The sequence below is a fragment of the Atractosteus spatula genome, chromosome 13 (assembly GCF_055471065.1).
Source record: "Atractosteus spatula isolate fAtrSpa1 chromosome 13, fAtrSpa1.hap1, whole genome shotgun sequence".
In the NCBI taxonomy this organism is placed as follows: Eukaryota; Metazoa; Chordata; class Actinopteri; order Semionotiformes; family Lepisosteidae; genus Atractosteus; species Atractosteus spatula.
This window is the reverse complement of record NC_142718.1, coordinates 27,375,685-27,386,817: the sequence shown is the minus strand read 5'-3', so window position 1 is coordinate 27,386,817 and position 11,133 is coordinate 27,375,685.

Genomic DNA, 11,133 nt, shown 5'->3' with positions numbered 1-11,133 from the left:
CATTCTTTATGCTAAATTCATGATAGAGATATTTTGCATGACCCACCTGAAATTTACTGTCATTATAACTTCCACAGTTTCAATATCGTATCTGTGTTTTAATTAATTTTACAATGAGAACTTGTTGCAGGTTTCTAAGTGTTACAATAATGTCTGATGAGATAAAATAAAATAAATCATAGCTTTCAAAAGGTTATTGAACTCAAATTCATCGTGGTAAGTAGCATAAAAGACTTCAGGTGTATTAGTTGAGCTAAGAGAAGGGGTGGCAATAGTTACTGTATATCTACAACTCCATAAGCTTCTAAATAAATGAGCAAATAAAGCATCTCAGATGAAGGATGACTTTTCTCTGCTGCTTATGTTTTAACAAAAGTTTTCATTTAATTACAAATAACTTTAACCATCACAACTTAGAGCCTTTATTAAGATAGAGCTGATGACATACTGATTTTGTTCATATGAGTGTTTATCATATCTTTTGGCTTTGCGAAGCGTGAAGAGTTATCTTTTGTTAGCTTTCTGAACAAACGTACTGAGAGAATTTATTTGACAACGTTCACGTGTTTAGTGCTCTTATAACTGTTAGTCATTCACATCTTAAGAACAAATGAAAAAACATGAGTCATGAGTACAATACTTAACAAATATCAGTTTTCAGTGGAAAAACATTTTTAATAAACCAAATGAACATAGGATCTCTTCAACACTCTTTGTCTTTGTGTGTATGAGATTATCTTTGCTATATGATGTCTCTTATATGACAGCTTTAATAAAATTAACTCATTTTAACAGTCCTAAAATAATGCAAACCCACCTGGGTTTGTTGCTTAACTGATTTTATTTGAATTTGTTCTTGGGTGTGTTCATCTTAATAAAAATTAGAACGTTTGTAGTAGTCAAATAGAAAGTCTATAATAAAGATTCATTGGTTTGCAGTATATATTTACTAATATATATGACTTTCATCTGCAAAATATAAAGATTGATGACCCTCCCAAAATAGACAAGACACCCATTTCTTCACTGATGACCTTTCATTAAATCTCACTTGAAGCAGACAGAGAAGTTTTCGGTCACAGACTCGGCTTGTTTAATGAAAAGGGACTGTGAGACAGATTGCACTTTAAAGACTTGGTCGGCCAAGGATAGCGGTACTACTGCAGGGGTACCTTACAGCACTGTCTCTAGAAGACAAAGAAATGTCACTGCCTAGAGCCTCTGGAGCAAGAGCTTCAAATGAGACACATGACTCTGTTCGAAAGAAACATCTTGAAGACTTCAGAGAAAAGATTAATACGACAGAACTGGGTGGCTTTCTGGAACCTTTAGGCGGCTGCTGTAATAATTAATTTCAGGACGTGAAAGTGGTGTGTGAACAATACACGAGAGGAACTGTCGTCATTCAGCTTGACAAAAGCGCCCACTGTGTGAATTACTTTCTTAAAGCATGGCTCAAACATTTTGCTAGTACATGATTTGGGCTGTCTGTAAAACCAGTCCATGCCAGCCAGAGATTTGGGCAAAGGCAACATTCTCCAAACTGTTTTGTTTGTTTTGCTTTTGCCAGCCCATGGAAAGATGGCAATGGAGCATCTTTGGAGTGCAAGATACTGTAGGTGGGCCCTGCTATAACTACATCCGCTGCATTACTCAGTTGGCAAGACTGCAACTTGTGTGGCGTTCTTGATTTTAAAAGCTGCATTCCTGTATTTCATTACATTCATGACTGTGCAAACCAACCTAGAAATACTGTCCGTTTCATCATCCTTCACAGGACATGTATTTTTTGCCCTTTGCTGTGTAAATCCAAATTCAAATGTAATTCAATATAAACATGGGCTGAAAGCTTTTTGTGCTTCTATGCTTAACTATAGAATGACTGTAATCCAACAGTAGATATAAGTCTTACTATGAAGTCATTGTTAATGTATTCTGGTCAATGTTTAAAGATTAGGCAAAAACCTGTCTGCATGTTTCTGTTTCACATCAAGAATAGAATGCATTTTGTAAAGCTGTCTTTTCTGCATTTCTCAAACGTGGTCAATGACAGTGACTTGTACTTCATGTATACAAAAGACATATGCTCCTTTATACTAATTAATTTGCACAAACAGGAATATGAAGATGTTCTTTTTGTGTTAATGAAAATTATACTTTGCATAGGGCAATAATGCATATATATATATAGAAATATATTACTATATTGGGGCAATATTATTTGTATTATTTATAATATTGCCTCAATTTATTATGCAATGTTATCGTTTACAAGTGGTGCTAATAGGGTTCGTAGAACCTATACACTCAGATCCCTTACATGCACTATATATAAACACTTACAATCCCTACATGTGATCTACAGTATACGTTCCAACTTTATTTGCAATATCATGGGTTTTAGTACATTTCTTTTAAATCTTCATCTTTCCTTTCCCTCAACTCATTTTTAAATTCATGCCTTTTCTATTTTTCTTGAGCAAATTCAAATACTCCTCCAGCTCTGTTGTGGTTCTTTTCAACGGAGGCTTCTTGTTTGGTCTCATACACCACAAAATATAAGCCAAACATTTTTGTGCACCCCAATAAACTATTAAGACACCTCCGTCACCAACTCGTTTCCTGTCACACTGTCTGTAAAGGCACTGACAGCAGTCATATCGATCTTAGTTTCTCTCTCTTGTCTTCCTCCTCTCAGTAAACGTGATGTGGATGATTAGAAAGGAAATGGGCAACATGTAGTTCCCAAACACCTTAGACATCTGCTTTCTTTTTAGCAACATCAAAACAAACATCCCTTCTCTGCCTTATTAATACAGGTATTACCTGAGTTTAACAAATGCCCCTTGTTTGAGGTAGCATGTTTACTGAGAACACAATTACTTACTTGAAAAAAGTTAATGGTGATAATATTGTCTAAGCTAAATTGAATTTATGCATAATTATGGAGCTAATTTGGAAGCAGGTGTTTCAGCCCATGAAAATAATTGAAAGTTAATGAAAATGAAGAAGCCAGATTGTACTTCTGTACCCTGAACCAGCTTTGATAGTAGTGATTTAAATGGGTTATTCACATCTCATATGTTATTGAAGAGCCAGTAAAGCAGTTAAAACGAATGATTACATATTTCTCTACTTACATTGATAAAGATATTAATTTTATTTATAAAAATGCCATATTAATTGGCACTCAATGGCACTTGACATCTTTTCAGGTTCTTGTGTGTTTGCCACAGAAATACAATTTAGATGTGGTTTTGTCTCAATGTTTTATTTACAACTTAATGCCTTTTTAAATGTCTCATCATAACAGGTCTTTTATTTTGATTGTTTAAAAAATATTTTGTAGCTTTCACTAAGTGTTTATTGGGAAAGCATCTATTTAGATGACATTCACCTTTTCCTACAAAATTTGCATGTAACACGAACATTTTCCTGTATATGCAGTTGGTAGCTTTTTTTCCCCTCATTCATTGCTGAAGACACAATTCCTCACTTCATAATATTGGCCTTATAAAACAGTCCCAGACAAAAAACATAAAATTCAAACTTAATTGTGTTTCACTGTGCTTCATCACTTCAACTAACAATCATTTGTCCCATCAGTTTTAATTACAAGGATTGTTAAACATTAAATAAATTGAAAATACACTTGTTTCAATTTTCCCCTGAACACCTGTCATTTTGTGCTGGATGATACTGTACAAAGTGAAAAAATGAGTTAATATTTTTGTTTGTTTTTTTCAAATACAAACAACAGTGGCTCTACATATTATAGGAGACACTATGGGTGCCCTAAAGCTTGAAATTCACAAACCAGTGAAACCAGTCTGAAATCTTTCTTCAGTTGGTACTAAAGCTTTTAATACCACTTCTTATATACTGTAAAGTACAGAGTAAAAAATCAAATGAAAATATTTGATCATTTTTATCAGCCTGAAGATCCTCTGATATAAAATTTTTGATAGAATTTGCAATACAAATTATTATTATTTTAAGCAGTAAATGCTTTTGCTGGCTTGACATAAAAAAGTAAACCGAAGTACATCAAGAACAACCTTTGCTATATCATTTTTAGAACATTCCCCTCAAAACAGTCTTCTAATGCCACAATCTGCTGCAGATTAAGGGTTGTCATGACCCAGTAATACAGAAGCGAGTCTAGTGTTGAAGTAAAGGCCGGTCTATCTAGGCACATAAGACACTCTGAGAACCTGCTCCACAGGGAGGTCATGCTGGCTGAATCCATTAAAACTAGATTATAAAATACCAGCCTACAAGAAAGAGACATAATTGAAATTTAAACATTTTGAATTTCTCGTACCAGGAGAGGTGTGTGCAGAATTTCAATTGGCCGTCTTCTTGCAAAAGACCTTCCTTTGAGTCCAGGAGACTATAGAGCATTCTGGAACTGAGCCATGGAGCTGAGCTTTTGACCCATCATCTTCCAGGTACTTCGATATGACATGACTTTTTTCTGAGCACTTTGTCTCTATCCCTACCTTCACTTCTTGGGGCCTTCTATTGTTTTTTCGAGGATAGTTGTGTATGCCTGATTGTGTTTCTTTATGTTTTACACAGATCATCCTGAATCCCCTCAGTGCTGTGGTACTGATACTCATTAATTACCTCATTGCTTTCCTGATGGGTTAAATCTATCCTCTACCACTGCAAATCACTGCTGAATTAGCCTGATAAATATTGACAATCACTTTGTGTATCACCCGTTTAATGAAATGTGAAGAAGATATCGACACACGGGACTCTTCTTCAACTCTGTTGCAGAGAGAGAGCTACTGTATATTTCCTGCTGAAATGGAGAGATAGACTTCAAACACCAGAAAAGAAACACACTTTGTTGTCACGTTTCCATACTGTAGGTAGCAGTAGTTACAGTAGTGCAGCATACAGCAATATTAACAGATTTATCAAAACCAAGAGGGAAAAAAAGGCTTCGGAGTCGCTTAAAGAGTAAACTGGTCTGCTACTAGTGCAGGCTGATCACCACACACCCAGACATCGCAGATCTTAGTCTTGGCCTTGTCACTAGCCGACTGTGACTGGATTCCCTAAGTGGCACTGCACAATTAGCTCAACATCATGGGGGAAGGGTTTGTGGGTTGGTATTAGGGGCTTTCTTGGTTCCAAGTAATCCATGTAACTTCACAGGTAGTTGAAGTCTTGCAGTGCCTCTGCTGTAATCAGTGCTGAACCTCCTACACATCACTGCTGAGCTGGTAGTGGGACAAAAGGTGAACAGTAGATGGGAAGGAAGTTTAGAGCTGCCTGTCTGTTCTTCCTCATTCTCCCCTTGCGGGGACAATGGTCATCACTATGAGCCAAGGCGCAAAGATATTGGCGATTCCAAATTGGATGAGTTTATGGTGAAAAGAAACATTATGTTTCTTTATTATTCTAAAGATGTTTCCAAAAAGCAGTACTCTTTGTCCTCTATCTTAGTTTTGTTATAGAATGTTCTACACGGATGACCAACTGACCCTGCATTGTAGTCATTGGGGAGCTTGAAATAATCTGCGTGTTAAATAGATCTTGTTGCTTTTCTCAGCAGTTCACAACATGAACTATAAGCTTTTAAGACCGACTGTTTCATCTCTCACAGTGCAGTGGTTAAAATCATGTAGAGTCCCTCATTAAAGATAAAAGCCTCCTATTAATGACATTCTTGGATAGTTTCTTAAGTCTATTACCATTCCCAAGTGCAATTACAACAAATCCCTGTGTGCCAAAAGCGATTCCCTCACATCAAGAGAAATTCCCAACTATCTGACAGAAATGCAGTACGGAAAATCTCTAAAACATGGGTTTTGTAGATCTCATGGTTGAACATATAACGGGAGGCACATGCAGGGCATGTGAAAGAGATGGGCTAAACTATAGTGCATAGTGATAATAAAAAACACAAGTGAAAGAACTAAAATCGTAGACTTAACCAAGGGACATTTTGTGCATAGGATTCCAGTAGGTAAAAGTTAAAAGAATTATTTTTCATAACAAAAGAACCTTTCTGGGCCTTTATTCCAAGTGCTGTCTGAGATACTGTACCTCTGTAAATGTGATTAGGCTACAAGCATGTTCAAAGGGTATATATAGTCTTACATGAGTCAAATACAGTTGAAATGGAGTTACAAACACTATTAAATGCAAACACACAGCTGATAATTGTATATGCTGTACAGCGGTAGACAAAGTATTAATTTTGCACCATTTCAAAGGCATTATAAAACAAAATTATATTCCACCTGGTTTACTTTATTGTGATTTAAACAATAACCAGATAATGAACATCTCAAGGGCAACATGCGTAACTTTTATTTCATTTCTATTTTTCAGATTAAAACTCGCTAAAAATCTGACAATTCAGCCCAGAGAAACAGTTTACTTTGGCATAAAAGCAGCTATAGGGGTAATGAAGTGTCTCAGCAGACACATTAAATGCACACCATTAAAACATAAATCTGGAGCTTAATTCCAGCCTATTTTATTTTCCTCCTGATTATGACTGCTATTAATTATTTCTGAATACATTTAGAAGATTTTCATTAACTCAGAATTTGAACAGGCGCCCAAAACCATAAACACTCAAATGGAAGATAATCAGTTCTGAACAAGATCTGTCGGGGCTGCCGTCTCATTCGCCACAAACAGCTGCTGGCCTCTTCAGCCAGGAAGCAGCTCTGTGAGAGGCTGGCTTGCCATCTGTATGAGAAGCTGATTTACTGCAGAGGAAACTCTACTTTATCTCTCCTTTCCTGGCTCTTTGCTCAGCACTGCATTGGAATCAGAGTGCTGACAGCTCTGAGGCTCACACTAAGACAGACAAAAAAAAGTGCATTTGTAAATTTGCAGGACGTTACAGACATCAAGATTTTCATTTACACATAAAATATGACAAATGAAAGCACATCTATGCCCACTCCTGTCACATTTACGTTGTCTTTTTCATAAATTAACATTTACAGTGGGAGGAAAAAGTGAGATAAAGGGTGTAGGTTAAGGAGTATATTGTTATAGCTGCAAAGGAACAAGTAATAGGTTTATTCTATGCCGAAAAGAGAAGAAAACACAACGTTTTGGCTGTGAAGCTACTGTAAATGGGAGAGTCAACTTCTCCCAAATCAAAAGCCAACATTTGCATTTTTTGGGGGTTTCAAAGCACAAACAATGGATGGAAGATGAGGTGTTTGCTGAGCTGCAGAGGGTCTGAGGCACATTGATCGAAAGGAATTGTCTGGTTTACCTTAGTTAATTAAATTCTTGGTAGATCATTAAGACTCATCAACAGGACCGGGAACACGGGATAAAAGACAAGTAGGCAGAAACAAAAAAGAGGAGAGACATGTAGAAGACAAAGAATGACAGGGAGAAGAGGACCTTGTTTAGATCAGCCTTAAACATTAGATTCTAGTAAAGTATCCAAGCTTTGTTTAAGAGCGCATGCATTCCGGAAACTCTGATTTCCTTCATAAAGAATCCCTAGGTTAAAAACCTTGTCTCCTGGTTAGTGATGCATTTTTTGAATAGAGAACTTGATTCCCATGCGTTTTGGAGTATCCAGGTGTGTAGGAAGAGAGATTTAGCTCTGGGTTTTATTCTGTTTTATTTAGGACACAGGTTTACCTTTCTTGCGACCCTGTTAGGTACTTTATAGGATTCTGAATACTGAGTTAGCAGTCTGGGTTTTTCTGGTTTGTCAAGACATAGTTCTCTTAGAATATGTAAATAGAGAAACTTGTGTGTGAATCTGTTTTGTATTGAGTGTTGTTTACTTTGTGTTACTGTCATTGTTAATAAATGTATTTTATCCCAGTTTGCCTTTAATTTATTGCTCTTTTGTCAGAGCTTTACCAGAGAACAAAGAACTCTAACTATACCAACCGTTCAGGTATATTCTTGGCATATCTTTTACAATTTAAGGATTATGATTATTCATTTTAATTTTTGATAATCCTGCTCCATTCTCTATTTTATTGTCCCCTATATTTGTAACAATATGAAGGTAGTTCAGAGATCCTGCCTGAGATAATGAATATTACAAGTGTCATACAAGAAGCCAGGTATGAGACTTTCTTTGCGTAGAGTTTGTATGTTCTCCCCATTTCTCCAGGGTGCTCCAGTTTCCTCTAAAGACATACCGGTTGCTTAATTAGCTTTTGTAAAAATTGGCCTTTGTGTGAGTGTGTCCATGTTTGTGTCTGTGTGTGCCCTGCGATTCATCCGGGATGAATCCTGCCTTGTGCCAGATGCTTGCCAGGTTAGATACCTGTGTTCTCCATGACCCTGTATTGGATAAAACAGTTAGAAAATGGATGGACATAATTCAGGATCTTGGATGCAGTAGGGCACTGCTTACTATAAAATCTACAGTTGATTGAGATTCACTCAGTGAAACAGGTGTTAGGTGACACTGGTTTATCTACCTGCTACAGGAGCAGAATGATCTTTAAATGTGGTAGCCTGAGGAGATGGTAAGATGCAGGTGTTGGCAAGGGGAGAGTTTTATTAACCAAGCCATAGATCTGAGAAGTACATTTACACTCTTAAGTTTATTTTAATGCAAATCCACCAGAATTCAACATACAAATTTAAATGCAAAGTGTGTTGTGTTTTTCACGAATAGTCTAATACACGCATTTTCATTTACTAAACTGGGAGAGTGAGTAAAAAAAAATCACCTGGGTTTAGGTAAAATCCTAAAAGGAAATGCAAAAGCACCAACCTTAAAAAAAATGAGTTTTTTAACAACTGTATATGTCATGTGACCTTGTTCAAAGCTATTCTGTTTTGCGAAATTGAAGCAAGTATTTATGAAGCTGAATAGAAACAATGCTGTACGAATCATATATTTTTGATACCGGTGCATGGATCCAAACCTTGAGAAGGGGAAAGAGAGTTGTAGTAATTGGGGTATTACGACTGTAGACTGGCATGATAAACGGCACAAGCATGTTCAGGTTGTTGAGCGAAATTGACCTGCATTGTTCACTCAGAGTGACAGCAGCCAAGTTCCAGCCCCTTTGTCCTCTTCAATAAAGCATGTGTACGGAGCCTAGAAGACAGGTAGTTTATCACTGCTGTGGTGGCACAGGGAAAAGGGCAGCCATGCATTCCTTTCATAGCTTAATGAGAAAATAATGGCAGCTTTTCCACACAGGCACATACATACACACTCAGAAAAATTCAACTATATGCAATATACTGTACATGCTGTAATGTAGTATTTTGGACCCAGGGCTTATTGAAACAAGTGCTAAGACTGCAACATGTACTGTAACAATGGCATTCGCTAACCCCCGTAATCTCTTGCTGCATTGCCATGCTGCTTGTTTATCCATTCATCCATTTTCTAACCACTTTATCGGCTACAGTTTTGCAGCCGAGCCAGAGCAATGTGCACAAAGCAGGGTACGCCCCGAACGGGACGCCAGTCCATCTGAGGACACACAGACACATTCACACAAGAGCCAATTTTCACAGAAACTAATTAACCTACCAGCATGTTTTTGGACTGTAGGAAGAAACCTACATGAACACAGGGACAACGTACAAACTCCACTCAAATAGCACCGCAGGAATTGAACCCGAGGCAACAATGCCAACCATGGCATCACCGTGCCACATCGGTCTCTGTCAAACTAAAGAACATGGTATAAAAAAGAGATGCAATTTCAGCCATTGTGCTTTTCAAGTGACTGGTAATGTGTGAACCTAAGGGCTATGCAATTTCCATGCTAGGAAAATACCAAATCATACATATGTCCTGAATAGCATGACTTGACAGTTGTTGAACTTTTTTCATTTCCCTTGCATACTGACCACTCGTAGCCCACTACCTCATTTTCACTTTGTGCTAATCTAAAACCTCTCGATTTATTTGTATATCCATTGTTACCTCTTAATTAGCAATCCTCTGTCTCTCTCTTGGCCCCATGTAGAATGTCTAACAGAACAAAGTGTTAGTTTAGAACATTGTAATAGCTATGTCACAAGGTGTAGGTAGGCATTGAAGATCAGTGCAGGTGTGAGGATGCTGAGGTCTGGTGTGATAGACAGATTGATACAGAGAAATAGTGCAGGTTTGACGTTTTTGTCTCAACCTCAGAAACATGGGTAGTGCTTTAATGTAGAAGGGACAAATCACACTTTATGAGTGCATCAACAATATAGTTGTTCAAAGTAAACAGGTCACGTATAAAGTATTTGCAAATGACAAATGTCTGGCTTCAGTTAATGCCGATTAGTTATCAGTAAACTGCTACTCAGTTATTAGCATGGTATTAATATGGTCTTCATGTAATGTGGTTTATAAGGGGGTATGTAAATGAATTTACTGTTTGTCATTATGTGTCTGTTTTAGATGTCTGTTTGAACTCATTTTTAATTCATAATTTGGTTCCATTAGTGAAATGACCTTGCATATCTTTTCTGTGCTTAAATTCTAACATTTGAATGCCATGTTTAATTAAAAGTGTGTGTAAATGATTCGATTTAAGAATAAAATGTAGGTGTATTATTATCCATTTAGTCATCCCATTTGATTTTGCTCACTGGAATTAAAAGCAAATGGCCAGAAACACAAAGTAAATATGATTAAATTCACTTAGTTTTTACACATCAGCCTTCAAGTTTCGCTGCTGTGTGTCCTAGAGCTGTTCTTGTTCTTGTTTTGTTAAATTCATAATTCAGATCTAATGCATTAACACTGCCTATAAACCTGATTTTCTGGAAAATTCTGTGATCCTGATCCCATGGTCTAAAAATTTTATAATTCTTTTACAAAATGAAGAGCTTATTTTATTTTTTCCACCTGCTTTTTGCATTGTCTTCAGTCATAACTATAAAGATTCTGCCTGAGCCCTCCATCAAAGAGGTTTCATGCTCTGAGGGTTTTAATTGTGTGAAACCATGGGCTCCTATCTCAGTGACACAGCAGTGAAATTTAATATCAAAGTGCGTTTATTCACTGTTTTTAGTTTTACGATAAAATAGAAGTGTTTCCATCTTCGAAGATGTAGAACAACAGTTTTTTAAATACTATTCGTTTTGAGAGGTGTTCAGTAGAGGAGAAAAAGGAGATTTCATATACAGTAGATGCATGGGAGAAAAACAAATGTA